This window comes from Procambarus clarkii, chromosome 25, assembly GCF_040958095.1.
Source record: "Procambarus clarkii isolate CNS0578487 chromosome 25, FALCON_Pclarkii_2.0, whole genome shotgun sequence".
NCBI lineage: Eukaryota > Metazoa > Arthropoda > Malacostraca > Decapoda > Cambaridae > Procambarus > Procambarus clarkii.
The window spans coordinates 43,521,010-43,536,311 of NC_091174.1; positions in this window are offsets into that span (position 1 = coordinate 43,521,010).

Below are 15,302 nucleotides of genomic sequence, written 5' to 3' on the forward strand. Positions count from 1 at the left end.
GACAGCTTGATTGGTAAGTTAAACAAGCTTAATAGACACCATACAGCAGATTGATAGCACATATAAGAAGACAGCAATGATCACAATGGTAAAGTTGCTCAGATTGGGTACATAAAGATTGGGAGATTGGGTAGCAATAGATACAGTGTAATTTTGAAGCAAAAGGTAAAAAACTATGAAGATGAAATTAGGTACTTTTTAGTTTTGTTTTTGAATGACGGAAAAGTTGGACAGCTTTTCCATTCATTAGGGAGTGAGTTCTATAGACTGGGTCCCTTCACTTGCATAGTGTTTACACAGATTAAGTTTGACTCTGGGGATATCAAAGAGATATTTATTTCTGGTGTGGTGATAATGGGTCCTATTGCATCTGTCCAGGGAGAGTTTCAGAGCAGGATTTGCATTTAAGAACAGGGTTTTGTAAATGTAATTGACACAAGAGAATTTGTGGAGTGAGATTATGTTTAGCATGTTTAGGAAGTTAAACAAGGGGGCTGAGAGTTGTCTGAAAGCAGAATTTGTTATTATTCTGATAGCAGATTTTTGCTGGGTAATGATGGACTTGAGGTGGTTTGCAGTGGTTGAACCCCATGCACAGATACCATAATTAAGATAGGGATAGAGTAGTGCATAATATAGAGAGATGAGAGCAGAGTTAGGTATATAATATCTTATTTTGGAGAGTATCCCAACTGTTTTAGAGACTTTCTTAGTTATGTGTTGTATGTGGGTGCTGCAGTTGAGTCTCTTGTCTAGGAATAGGCCAAGAAACTTTCCATCATTTTTATTGCTAATGTTTACATTATCTGAAGCTGAATTTCATTTGTAGATTTGCTTCCAAATAAGATGTAGTAGGTCTTCTCTATATTAAGTGTTAGTTTGTTGGTTGACATCCATAAGTGGACTTTTTTTTAGTTCATTATTAACAACATTATTTAGTGTATGTGGGTTGGGGTTAGAGTAGATGAGGGTAGTATCATCAGCAAACAAAATAGGTTTCAGAATGTTAGAGACATTAGGCAGATCATTGATGTATATAAGAAATAGGAGAGGTCCCAAGATGCTGCCCTGTGGCACTCCAACGGTTATTGGTATAGTGGGAGAGGATATATTATTGATGGTTACACATTGGTGTCTATCACTAAGATAGGATTGGATATAGTCCAGTGTATGGCTTCGGATTCCATAATGATGGAGTTTACGTAAGAGGTAATTGTGATTAACAGTATCAAAGGCCTTTCTCAGGTCAATGAAGAGTCTAATCGGAAACTCATTTTTGTCAAGGGCTGAGTAAATTATATCAAGGAGACTAATAATTGCATCGTTGGTACTCTTTTGGGAGCGGAGGCCAAACTGACAGGGGCAAAGAATGTCGAATTTTACGAGATAACAGTGACAATAACTAAGACATTAGCAGCCACAGTGACAATAACTAAGACACTAGCAGCCACAGTGACAATAACTAAGACACTAGCAGCCACAGTGACAATAACTAAGACACTAGCAGCCTCAGTGACAATAACTAAGACACTAGCAGCCACAGTGACAATAACTAAGACACTAGCAGCCACAGTGACAATAACTAAGACACTAGCAGCCACAGTGACAATAACTAAGACACTAGCAGCCACAGTGACAATAACTAAGACACTAGCAGCAACAGTGACAATAACTAAGACACTAGCAGCCACAGTGACAATAACTAAGACACTAGCAGCCACAGTGACAATAACTAAGACACTAGCAGCCACAGTGACAATAACTAAGACACTAGCAGCAACAGTGACAATAACTAAGACACTAGCAGCCACAGTGACAATAACTAAGACATTAGCAGCCACAGTGACAATAACTAAGACACTAGCAGCCACAGTGACAATAACTAAGACACTAGCAGCCTCAGTGACAATAACTAAGACACTAGCAGCCTCAGTGACAATAACTAAGACATTAGCAGCCACAGTGACAATAACTAAGACACTAGCAGCCACAGTGACAATAACTAAGACACTAGCAGCCTCAGTGACAATAACTAAGACATTAGCAGCCACAGTGACAATAACTAAGACACTAGCAGCCACAGTGACAATAACTAAGACACTAGCAGCCTCAGTGACAATAACTAAGACATTAGCAGCCACAGTGACAATAACTAAGACACTAGCAGCCACAGTGACAATAACTAAGACACTAGCAGCCTCAGTGACAATAACTAAGACATTAGCAGCCACAGTGACAATAACTAAGACACTAGCAGCCTCAGTGACAATAACTAAGACACTAGCAGCCTCAGTGACAATAACTAAGACATTAGCAGCCACAGTGACAATAACTAAGACATTAGCAGCCACAGTGACAATAACTAAGACACTAGCAGCCACAGTGACAATAACAAAGACACTAGCAGCCACAGTGACAATAACTAAGACACTAGCAGCAACAGTGACAATAACTAAGACACTAGCAGCCACAGTGACAATAACTAAGACACTAGCAGCAACAGTGACAATAACTAAGACACTAGCAGCCACAGTGACAATAACTAAGACACTAGCAGCAACAGTGACAATAACTAAGACACTAGCAGCCACAGTGACAATAACTAAGACACTAGCAGCCACAGTGACAATAACTAAGACACTAGCAGTAACAGTGACAATAACTAAGACACTAGCAGCCACAGTGGCAATAACTAAGACATTAGCAGCCTCAGTGACAATAACTAAGACACTAGCAGCCTCAGTGACAATAACTAAGACATTAGCAGCCACAGTGACAATAAAGAATCAGACGCCAAATAAGCACTAGCATCACCACCCCCAACAACCACCACCAACCACCAACAATCACCACCACCAACTACCACCAGCAACCACTATCACCACCAACAACCGCCACACCAATTTTCACTAAGAACCCTTATCACATTCAACTACCACCACCAACCACCACCACCTCCAACCACCACCAACAACCACCACCAACAACAACCATCACCATCAACCACCATCTCCAACGACCACCACCACCAACTACAACCAACAACCGCCACCACCAACCACCATCACCAACCACCACCAACAACCACCACCAGCAACAACCACCACCAATACAAACCACCACCAACAACAACCACCACCACCAACAACAACCACCACCACCGCAAACCTCCACCACTACCAACAACAATCACCACCACCACCAGTAGCAGCCTCAGTGAGGAACAACCACCCCCAACCACCACAACCATCACCACCAACAACAACAACATCAATCACCACCAACAACCACCACCACCACCAACAACAACATCAACAACCACCACCACCACCACCAACAACAACCAAAACAACCACCACCAACATCCACCACCACCACCAACATCCACCACCACCACCAACATCCACCACCACCACAACAACAACCACCACCACCACCACCACCACCAACAACAACCAAAACAACCACCACCAACATCCACCACCACCAAAACAACAACCACCACCACCACCAAAACAACAACCACCACCACCAACATCCACCACCACCAAAACAACAACCACCACCACCAACATCCACCACCACCAAAACAACAACCACCACCACCACCAAAACAACAACCACCACCACCAACATCCACCACCACCACCACCACCACCACCACCACCACCACCACCACCACCACCAAAACAACAACCACCACCACCAACATCCACCACCACCACTAAAACAACAACCACCACCACCAACATCCACCACCACCAACAACAACAACCACCACCAACAACAACAACCACCACCAACAACAACAACCACCACAACTATCAACAACCTCCACCACAAACAACCATCAACAACCACCACCACAAACAACTATTAACAACCACCATCACCAACATCCACCACCACCACCAACATCCACCACCACCAACAACCACCACCATCACAAACAACCACCACCACCACCAACAACCACCACTACCACAAACAACCACCACCACCACAAACAACCACCACCTCCACAAACAACCCCCACCAACATCCACCACCACCACCAACATCCACCACCACCAACATCCACCACCACCACAAACAACCACCACCACAAACAACCACCACCACCACCAACAACCACCACCAACATCCACCACCACCACCAACATCCACCACCACCACCAACATCCACCACCACCACCAACATCCACCACCACCACCAACAACCACCACCACCAACAACCACCACCACAAACAACCACCACCACAAACCACCACCACCACCCCCAACAACCACCACCACCAACAACCACCACCACCAACATCCACCACCAGCAACAACCTCCACCACCACCAACAACCACCACCAACAACAACCACCACCAACAACCACAACCACCAACATCCACCACCACCAACAACCACCACCACCACCACCACCACCACCACCAACCACCACCACCACCACCACCAACAACAACCACCACCACCACCACCAACAACAACCACCAACAACCACCACCAACAACAACCACCACCACCAACAACCACCACCACCAACATCCACCACCACCAACAACAACCACCACCACCAACATCCACCACCACCACCAACAACCACCACCACCATCAACAACCACCACCACCAACAATAACCACCACCACCAACAATAACCACCACCACCATCAACAACCACCACCACCAACAACAACCACCACCACCAACAACCACCACCACCATCAACAACCACCACCAACAACAATAACCACCACCACCAACAATAACCACCACCACCACTAACAACCACCACCACCAACATCCACCACCACCAACAACCACCACCACCACCAGCATCCACCACCACCACCAGCATCCACCACCACCACCAACAACCACCACCACCAACATTCACCACCATCACCAACATCCACCACCACCAACAACCACCACCACCACCAACATCCACCACCACCACCAACAACCACCACCACCACCAACAACCACCTCCAACAACAACCACCTCCAACAACAACCACCACCACCAACATCCACCACCACCACCAACAACCACCACCACCTCCAACCACCACCACCACCAACAACCACCACCACCTCCAACCACCACCACCAACAACCACCTCCAACAACAACCACCACCAACAACCACCACCACAACCAACAACCACCACCACCAACAACAACCACCACCACCACCAACCACCACCACCAACCACAACCACAATCAACTATCAACGACCACCACCACAACCACCACCACCACCAACAACCACTACCACCAACAACCACCAACAACCACCACCACAAACAACCATCAACAACCACCACAACTATCAACAACCACCACCACAAACAACTATTAACAATCACCATCACCAACATCCACCACCATCACCAACATCCACCACCACCAACAACCACCATCACAAACAACCACCACCACCACCAACAACCACCACTACCACAAACAACCACCACCACCACAAACAACCACCACCTCCACAAACAACCCCCACCAACATCCACCACCACCACCAACATCCACCACCACCACCAACATCCACCACCACCACAAACAACCACCACCACAAACAACCACCACCACCACCAACAACCACCACCAACATCCACCACCAACATCCACCACCACCACCAACATCCACCACCACCACCAACAACCACCACCAACAACAACCACCACCACAAACAACCACCACTACAAACCACCACCACCACCCCCAACAACCACCACCACCAACAACCACCACCACCAACATCCACCACCACCAACAACCACCACCACCACCAACAACCACCACCAACAACAACCACCACCAACAACCACAACCACCAACATCCACCACCACCAACAACAACCACCACCACCACCACCACCACCACCACCAACCACCACCACCAACAACCACCACCACCAACAACAACCACCACCACCACCACCAACAACAACCACCAACAACCACCACCAACAACAACCACCACCACCAACAACCACCACCACCACCAACATCCACCACCACCAACAACAACAACCACCACCACCAACATCCACCACCACCACCAACATCCACCACCACCATCAACAACCACCACCACCAACAATAACCACCACCACCAACAACAACCACCACCAACAACAACAACCACCGCCACCAACATCCACCACCACCACCAACAACCACCACCACCATCAACAACCACCACCACCAACAACAACCACCACCACCAACAACCACCACCACCATCAACAACCACCACCACCAACAATAACCACCACCACCAACAATAACCACCACCACCACTAACAACCACCACCACCAACATCCACCACCACCAACAACCAACACCACCACCAGCATCCACCACCACCACCACCAGCATCCACCACCACCACCAGCATCCACCACCACCAACAACCACCACCACCAACATTCACCACCACCACCAACATCCACCACCACCAACAACCACCACCACCACCAACATCCACCACCACCACCAACAACCACCACCACCACCAACAACCACCTCCAACAACAACCACCTCCAACAACAACCACCACCACCAACACCACCACCACCAACAACCACCACCACCTCCAACCACCACCACCACCAACAACCACCACCTCCAACCACCACCACCACCAACAACCACCTCCAACAACAACCACCACCAACAACCACCACCACCAACAACAACCACCACCACCAACAACAACCACCACCAACCACAACCACAATCAACTATCAACGACCACCACCACAACCACCACCACCACCAACAACCACCACCACCAACAACCACCACCAACAACCACCACCAACAACCACCACCACAAACAACTATCAACGACCACCACCACCAATCACCACAACTATCAACCACCACAACTATCAACAACCACCACCACAAACAACCACCACCACAACCACCATCACCAACCAACACAACTATCAACAACCACCACCACAAACAACAACAACCACCACCACAAACAACCTTCAACAACCACCACCACAACCACCACCACCACCAACAACCACCACCACCAACAACCACCACCACTACCAACAACCACCACCAACAACCACCATCTCCACCAACAACTACCACCACCAACAACCACCACCACCACCAACAACAACCACCACCACCACCAACAACAACCACCACCAACAACCACCACCACCAACAACCACTACCAACCACCACCACAAACAACCATCAACAACCACCACCACAAACAACCATCAACAACCACCACCAACAACAACTACCACCACCACCACCAACAACCTCCACCAACAACCACCACCAACAACCACCACCACCACCACCAACGACCACCACCACCACCAACAACCACCACCACCAACGACCACCACCACCACCACCAACACCACCACCACCACCAACAACAACCACCACCACCAACAACAACCACCACCACCAACAACCACCAAAAACCACCACCACAAACAACTATCAACGACCACCACCACAACTATCAACAACCACCACCACCAACAACCACCACCACAACCACCAACAACCACCACCACAAACAACCTACCACCAACGACCACCAACGACCTACCACCAATCGACCACCACCAACGACCACCACCACCAACAACCACCACCACCAACCGACCACCACCACCATCAACGACCACCAACACCACCAACGACCACCACCACCTACGACCACCACCAACAACCACCACCACCACCAACGACCACCACCACCACCACAAACAAACATCAACAACCACAACCACCACCAACCACCACCAACGACCACCACCAACGACCACCACCTACAACCACCACCACCACCACCGACCACCACCACCACCACCACCACCACAACCAACCATCAACAACGACCACCACAACCACCATCACCAACAACGACTAGCTGTCATGATACCGACCAGGTGGTGGTGGTGGTGGATAAAAGAGCCAGGCCTGGTGAGCCGTGCGGACTGTAATACAATAGGTGGTGGTGGGGGCGTGGCCATCCCCTCTACCAGCTGACTAGAAGGTGAGTTACCCTTCGTCTCAGTTGGTGTTTGGCCTCGTACAGTATGAGGGAGGGAGGGCGGCAGTGGTGGAGTCTGCAGCCTCCACCACTACTCTTCCTCCTCTCTCACTCCATACGAGGTCCAGCAGGTCAAGGAGGAGAGGGACAACACCCGCGGTCATGATGCCGAAAAAACAAGTATTATCAAGAAAAAGCGCCAAGCCATTACGACTATATAACACTGGCAAGGGGTCAGGATAAGGATTTGGGATGGGACGGGAGAAAGGAATGTTGCCCCAACCACTTGGACGGTTGGGGATTGAACGCCGATCTGCATGAAGCGAGACCGTCGCTCTACCGTCTGAGTCTCGTCGCTTCGACGGCCTAAGGTCAGAAATTGTTTGATAAATACTCTCAATTTATCAAACAGTTTCTAACACAATAACGTTTTTCGATGTCTTCGGACACAATTAGATTTTCACATTTCGACATACAACTTTCTTTAGTGACGATTTTAGTCAACGTTGCAAAATATGCATGAGGATCGGATATTGTAGTCCCCTAATCTTGTAAATAGGCCTCTAGCCTTTCAATTTAATAATATTGTTTATGTATCTCAATATCCATCTCAAGTAAAAACACTTCTAGCTCGGAGACGGTCTTGAAAGTTGGCGTCTCATCGTCAGGGAATACCGTGTCCCTTTCCAAGACAAGTTTCTCTTCTCCAAAGCTAGGCGTCACGTCTTCTCCCATAAACATTTTGTCGTCAAATTTTGCCAGTTTTTCATTAAGGGAGGGCGTCTCGGGGTCAGACCTTTCGTCCTTATAAACAGATGATTCATCCTCATTGATGAACTGCTGGCGCTCTAAATCGAGCAAAGGTAATTCTCTACCGTTTACATCGGCCTCAGGGCCTTCATCGATCTAAAAGAACACATTAACAATCTCTTCAGGTTCGGCAAGTCGTCTTTCGTTACCCGATAAAATTGATTCCCAACCTGTGCTTCCGTATTTTAGGTTGGAATGGGGCTCGTCCATGTAAGAAATTTCCCGATAAGAATTTATAACATGAATGGACTCATGATAAAGAATGAGTAGGAATAAAGCCGCCATTACTGCTACGATGCAAAAATCCCTCAATTTTACAAAGAACAGCATTGCGTTCTTCCTCTTGCGTTTGACGGGAGACGAAGATTCACTATGCGTGGCGAAAGGTTCAGGTGTATTATTGATACTTCCAAAGCAAATTTTGTTTACGGCAGCGGCTGTGTCTGTACACGTCCCAAAGGCGGGCGTCGTGTTAATACAAGTGGTGTCAGAGACAGGCGTCGTGTTAATACAAGTGGTGTCAGAGACAGGCGTCGTGTTAATACAAGTGGTGTCAGAGACAGGCGTCGTGTCGGTAAACACGTCAACAGGTGACATCTTGTCGATGCACAAATTTTCACCAACAGACAATTTGTCGATGCACTAATCTTCAACTGGAGACACGTTATCGATGCACTAATCTTCAACTGGACACATGTTATCGATGCACTAATCTTCAACTGGACACATGTTATCGATGCACTAATCTTCAACTGGACACATGTTATCGATGCACTAATCTTCAACTGGAGACACGTTATCGATGCACTAATCTTCAACTGGAGACACGTTATCGATGCACTAATCGTGTACCTCGTCAGTCGTTTCGCTGCAATATTCGTTAACAAAATGCTCGTCCTTCACAGTAACGAGTTCATCGTCGTTACAACAACTGTTACCATCAGATACTTTGTTAAAGACAAAGACGTTTCGCTTTTCCCATCTTTGCACTGGGATTAACAACAGCTGCAACACCACTTAATTGACTTAACAAAAATCTTTTTCAGACAACTTTGTTTAAGTTTCATTTTTGCAGGAGTAGATATTTCCTGTGATACAAGTTACGTGAATAACAGGTAAGAAGGTAACTCCATGAACAAGGTGCATTAATATATATAGGTTGGATTTTGGGAACTTTGTCTCGCGTAACACGAGAAGAGACGAGAGGGAGAGGAAACAAGTGCTGAGATTAGTTAGTCAACTGGGCGCACCAATTATAACACAACCTTCCTCGGGTTATAACACTCGCCTGTTAGCTGAGAGTTTGTGAGCTGAGGTTAGTCAACTGGGCGCACCAATTATAACACAACCTTCCTCGGGTTATAACACTCGCCTGTTAGCTGAGAGTTTGTGAGCTGAGGTTAGTCAACTGGGCGCACCAATTATAACACAACCTTCCTCGGGTTATAACACTCGCCTGTTAGCTGAGAGTTTGTGAGCTGAGGTTAGTCAACTGGGCGCACCAATTATAACACAACCTTCCTCGGGTTATAACACTCGCCTGTTAGCTGAGAGTTTGTGAGCTGAGGTTAGTCAACTGGGCGCACCAATTATAACACAACCTTCCTCGGGTTATAACACTCGCCTGTTAGCTGAGAGTTTGTGTTTGTAGGAGAGAGTTGTGTGTGAAATATATGGTATGTCATACAGGCTGGTTATGTGGTGTATAAACTCTCTATTGTGAGAGTTGGATTTATGACATTATGAGGAGTTGATGGGGGCACTGGACTCCAGCGAAATGAAAAGCTGTACTGGAGGAGTGGCGTGCTTACATGATGTATGTATACAAGTTTATTATACGTCACACACTCCTGTATTAGAGACAATAGTGCCATTCATGTCGAAATAATTCTTAAGCACACAGTAAGGCAACCAAATATGTATTAGCGTAAATAGTGTTTTATCGTGAAAGGGAATAATGTAAGATTAAGAGATGCCGTGGAGTCTGACAGAGGATCACTGGAGGACGACCTTCAGATTCAGATTCAGATTCAGATTCAGATTCAGATGTTTATTCAGGTAAGGTATATACATACAAGTGATGTTACATTAATGGATTGATATATAGATAGAGCTAGTACATACAATGCCTAAAGCCACTATTACGCAATGCGTTTCGGGCAACCTTGATAGTATGGGTGGAGGGCCACAACGTGGCTGCCTCCGGTGAGGCTGTGGTGGGTACACACGCCTTAATAATGGTCCAGGACGGACCAAAACGTCTTCGTCTCTCCAGATTCTGTCGTGTGATTTAATCATGATATCTTCAGCCACGTTATTGTGACATCGTCTGTGTTGTGGTGGGTAGGGAAGGTGGTGAAGGGTAGGGAAGGTGATGAAGGGTAGGGAAGGTGGTGAAGGGTCGGGAAGGTGGTGAAGGGTAGGGAAGGTGGTGAAGGGTAGGGAAGGTGGTGAAGGGTAGGGAAGGTGGTGAAGGGTAGGGAAGGTGGTGAAGGGTAGGGAAGGTGGTGAAGGGTCGGGAAGGTGGTGAAGGGTCGGGAAGGTGGTGAAGGGTAGGGAAGGTGGTGAAGGGTAGGGAAGGTGGTGAAGGGTAGGGAAGGTGGTGAAGGGTAGGGAAGGTGGTGAAGGGTAGGGAAGGTGGTGAAGGGTCGGGAAGGTGGTGAAGGGTCGGGAAGGTGGTGAAGGGTAGGGAAGGTGGTGAAGGGTAGGGAAGGTGGTGAATGGTAGGGAAGGTGGTGAAGGGTAGGGAAGGTGGTGAAGGGTAGGGAAGGTGGTGAAGGGTAGGGAAGGTGGTGAAGGGTAGGGAAGGTGGTGAAGGGTAGGGAAGGTGGTGAAGGGTAGGGAAGGTGGTGAAGGGTAGGGAAGGTGGTGAAGGGTCGGGAAGGTGGTGAAGGGTCGGGAAGGTGGTGAAGGGTCGGGAAGGTGGTGAAGGGTAGGGAAGGTGGTGAAGGGTAGGGAAGGTGGTGAAGGGTAGGGAAGGTGGTAAAGGGTAGGGAAGGTGGTGAAGGGTAGGGAAGGTGGTGAAGGGTCGGGAAGGTGGTGAAGGGTCGGGAAGGTGGTGAAGGGTAGGGAAGGTGGTGAAGGGTAGGGAAGGTGGTGAAGGGTCGGGAAGGTGGTGAAGGGTCGGGAAGGTGGTGAAGGGTAGGGAAGGTGGTGAAGGGTAGGGAAGGTGGTGAAGGGTAGGGAAGGTGGTGAAGGGTAGGGAAGGTGGTGAAGGGTAGGGAAGGTGGTGAAGGGTAGGGAAGGTGGTGAAGGGTAGGGAAGGTGGTGAAGGGTAGGGAAGGTGGTGAAGGGTAGGGAAGGTGGTGAAGGGTAGGGAAGGTGGTGAAGGGTAGGGAAGGTGATGAAGGGTAGGGAAGGTGGTGAAGGGTAGGGAAGGTGATGAAGGGTAGGGAAGGTGGTGAAGGGCAGGGAAGGTGGTGAAGGGTAGGGAAGGTGAAGGGTAGGGAAGGTGATGAAGGGTAGGGAAGGTGGTGAAGGGTAGGGAAGGTGGTGAAGGGTAGGGAAGGTGGTGAAGGGTAGGGAAGGTGGTGAAGGGTCGGGAAGGTGGTGAAGGGTAGTGAAGGTGGTGAAGGGTAGTGAAGGTGGTGAAGGGTCGGGATGGTGGTGAAGGGTAGGGAAGGTGATGAAGGGTCGGGATGGTGGTGAATGGTAGGGAAGGTGGTGAAGGGTAGGGAAGGTGGTGAAGGGTAGGGAAGGTGATGAAGGGTAGGGAAGGTGATGAATATATATATATATATATATATATATATATATATATATATATATATATATATATATATATATATATATATTATTAAATATGACCGAAAAAGTAAGATTAATAATTCTAACACGAATTTTCTCAATCTTTCGTACATTTCTTTTCACTGTTGGAGGTAAATCAAAAATCAATTCTCCAAAATTCATTTTTATTTCTAGTCTGACGCGACACGAGCGCGTTTCGTAAAACTTATTACATTTTCAAAGACTTTAGTTCACAAATACACAACTGAATAGAACTTACGCATCTCCGATTTTATATCTACATTTGAGTGAGGTGGAAGGGGTGATGTGGCATTAACACAAGACAGAACAAGAGGTGGCATTAATAGGGTATTAATTTCATCAACACAAGACAGAACAAGAGGTGGTATTAATAGGGTATTAATTTCATCAACACAAGACAGAACACGAAACAATGGGTATTGAATAGAAGTGTTTGTAGAAAGCCTATTGGTCCATATTTCTTGATGCTTCTATATTGGAGCGGAGTCTAGAGATGGGTAGAATATAGTTGTGCAATAATTGGCTGTTGATTGCTGGTGTTGACTTCTTGATGTGTAGTGCCTCGCAAACGTCAAGCCGCCTGCTATCGCTGTATCTATCGATGATTTCTGTGTTGTTTACTAGGATTTCTCTGGCTATGGTTTGGTTGTGGGAAGAGATTATATGTTCCTTAATGGAGCCCTGTTGCTTGTGCATCGTTAAACGCCTAGAAAGAGATGTTGTTGTCTTGCCTATATACTGGGTTTTTTGGAGCTTACAGTCCCTAAGAGGGCATTTAAAGGCATATACGACGTTAGTCTCTTTTAAAGCGTTCTGTTTTGTGTCTGGAGAGTTTCTCATGAGTAGGCTGGCCGTTTTTCTGGTTTTATAGTAAATCGTCAGTTGTATCCTCTGATTTTTGTCTGTAGGGATAACGTTTCTATTAACAATATCTTTCAGGACCCTTTCCTCCGTTTTATGAGCTGTGGGAAAGAAGTTCCTGTAAAATAGTCTAATAGGGGGTATAGGTGTTGTGTTAGTTGTCTCTTCAGAGGTTGCATGGCTTTTCACTTTCCTTCTTATGATGTCTTCGACGAAACCATTGGAGAAGCCGTTATTGGTTAGGACCTGCCTTACCCTGCAGAGTTCTTCGTCGACTTGCTTCCATTCTGAGCTGTGGCTGAGAGCACGGTCGACACATGCGTTAACAACACTCCTCTTGTACCTGTCTGGGCAGTCGGCTGTTGGCATTTAGGCACATTCCTATGTTCGTTTCCTTAGTGTATATATATATATATATATATATATATATATATATATATATATATATATATATATATATATATATATATATATATATATATAATGTCTCAATGATAGGAATGATTCTATTCCCCTCTGGTAGATCATTTACATATATATGAGAAACAGTATGGGTCCAAGGACTGAACCCTGCGGGACTCCACTGGTAACGTCTCGCCACTCTGAGCCCTCACCCCTCACAGTGACTCGCTGTCTTCTGTTACATAGGTACTCCCTTATCAGACGGAGTACCTTCCTTTTCACTCCTCCCTGCATCTCCAGCTTTCACACTAGTCTCTGATGTGGTACCGTGTCAAAGGCTTTCTGGCAATACAAAAATATGCAGTCTGCCCACCCTACTCTTTCTTGCCTGATCGTAGAATTCAAATAATCCTGTGAGGCATGACTTGCCATGCTAGTAGGTATCATGTCACTAGACTCATCTAGTGACAGATGAGGCAAGCGACTTGCCTCCTCTTGTAGGTACGCCTAAGAAGATATTGCTTAAAAGTTGCAAATTATGACATACTTTAATGGTGGCCGCGGCATTAAGATTTGCAAACCGTTCATTCACTTTCTGTACATTTCCCTGCTGCAAATGGGCGCGCTGCTTTTGGAATGTGAGGAAGAGTTCTGGTGGTGGATGCTCCCAGGAGGTCATCTGATGACAGGAAGTTTGCTGGGATGTGTGGGGGTGCCAGGGGGACCTGTGGGCCGTCTCTCTCTCTCTCTACAGATACCGTCCATGAACCCTCACAGCCGTTGTGTCTGCACAGAGTTCCATCATGTCTAAGGCAGAAACCTTCGCCACAAACCCGAAACATTCCTCTGGGTGCATTGTTCCCAGGGCCGTGTTCTTGGCTGAGGGGTTCCTGGTTAGTTGTAGCAGGCTCCTCCATCCCCTCAGGTGAGCTGAGACATTGGCGGGCTCTGGGAATGGAGTGGGAGGGGGGGTGGGGCGTGAAGTGGATGGGTGGACACGGGTGGTGGCCGCTTGGTTGGTTAGTTGTTCCTCGCACTCACCACTCATATCAGTACTTGTGTCTTTCTCTTTGTAAGATTGCAATTTTTTATTTATCAGCCAATTTACTTCTTGGAGAATTTTTTTAAAGGCAGAAGCAACCAGCTACGTTCCTCAGCACAGTCTTATAGTGCCAATGCAATATTTATTTGTATATGTGTAAATCTTTTTTTTTTGGAAATAATAATTATACGAAAATATCAATAATAATAATAATTTTCACAAAAATAATAATAATTTTCTCAATAATAATAATAGTTATTATCTCAAAATAATACTCATTATTATCGCAATACCAGTCATAACATTTACAATAACTTCCATAGAAGTCATTGTCACCAAT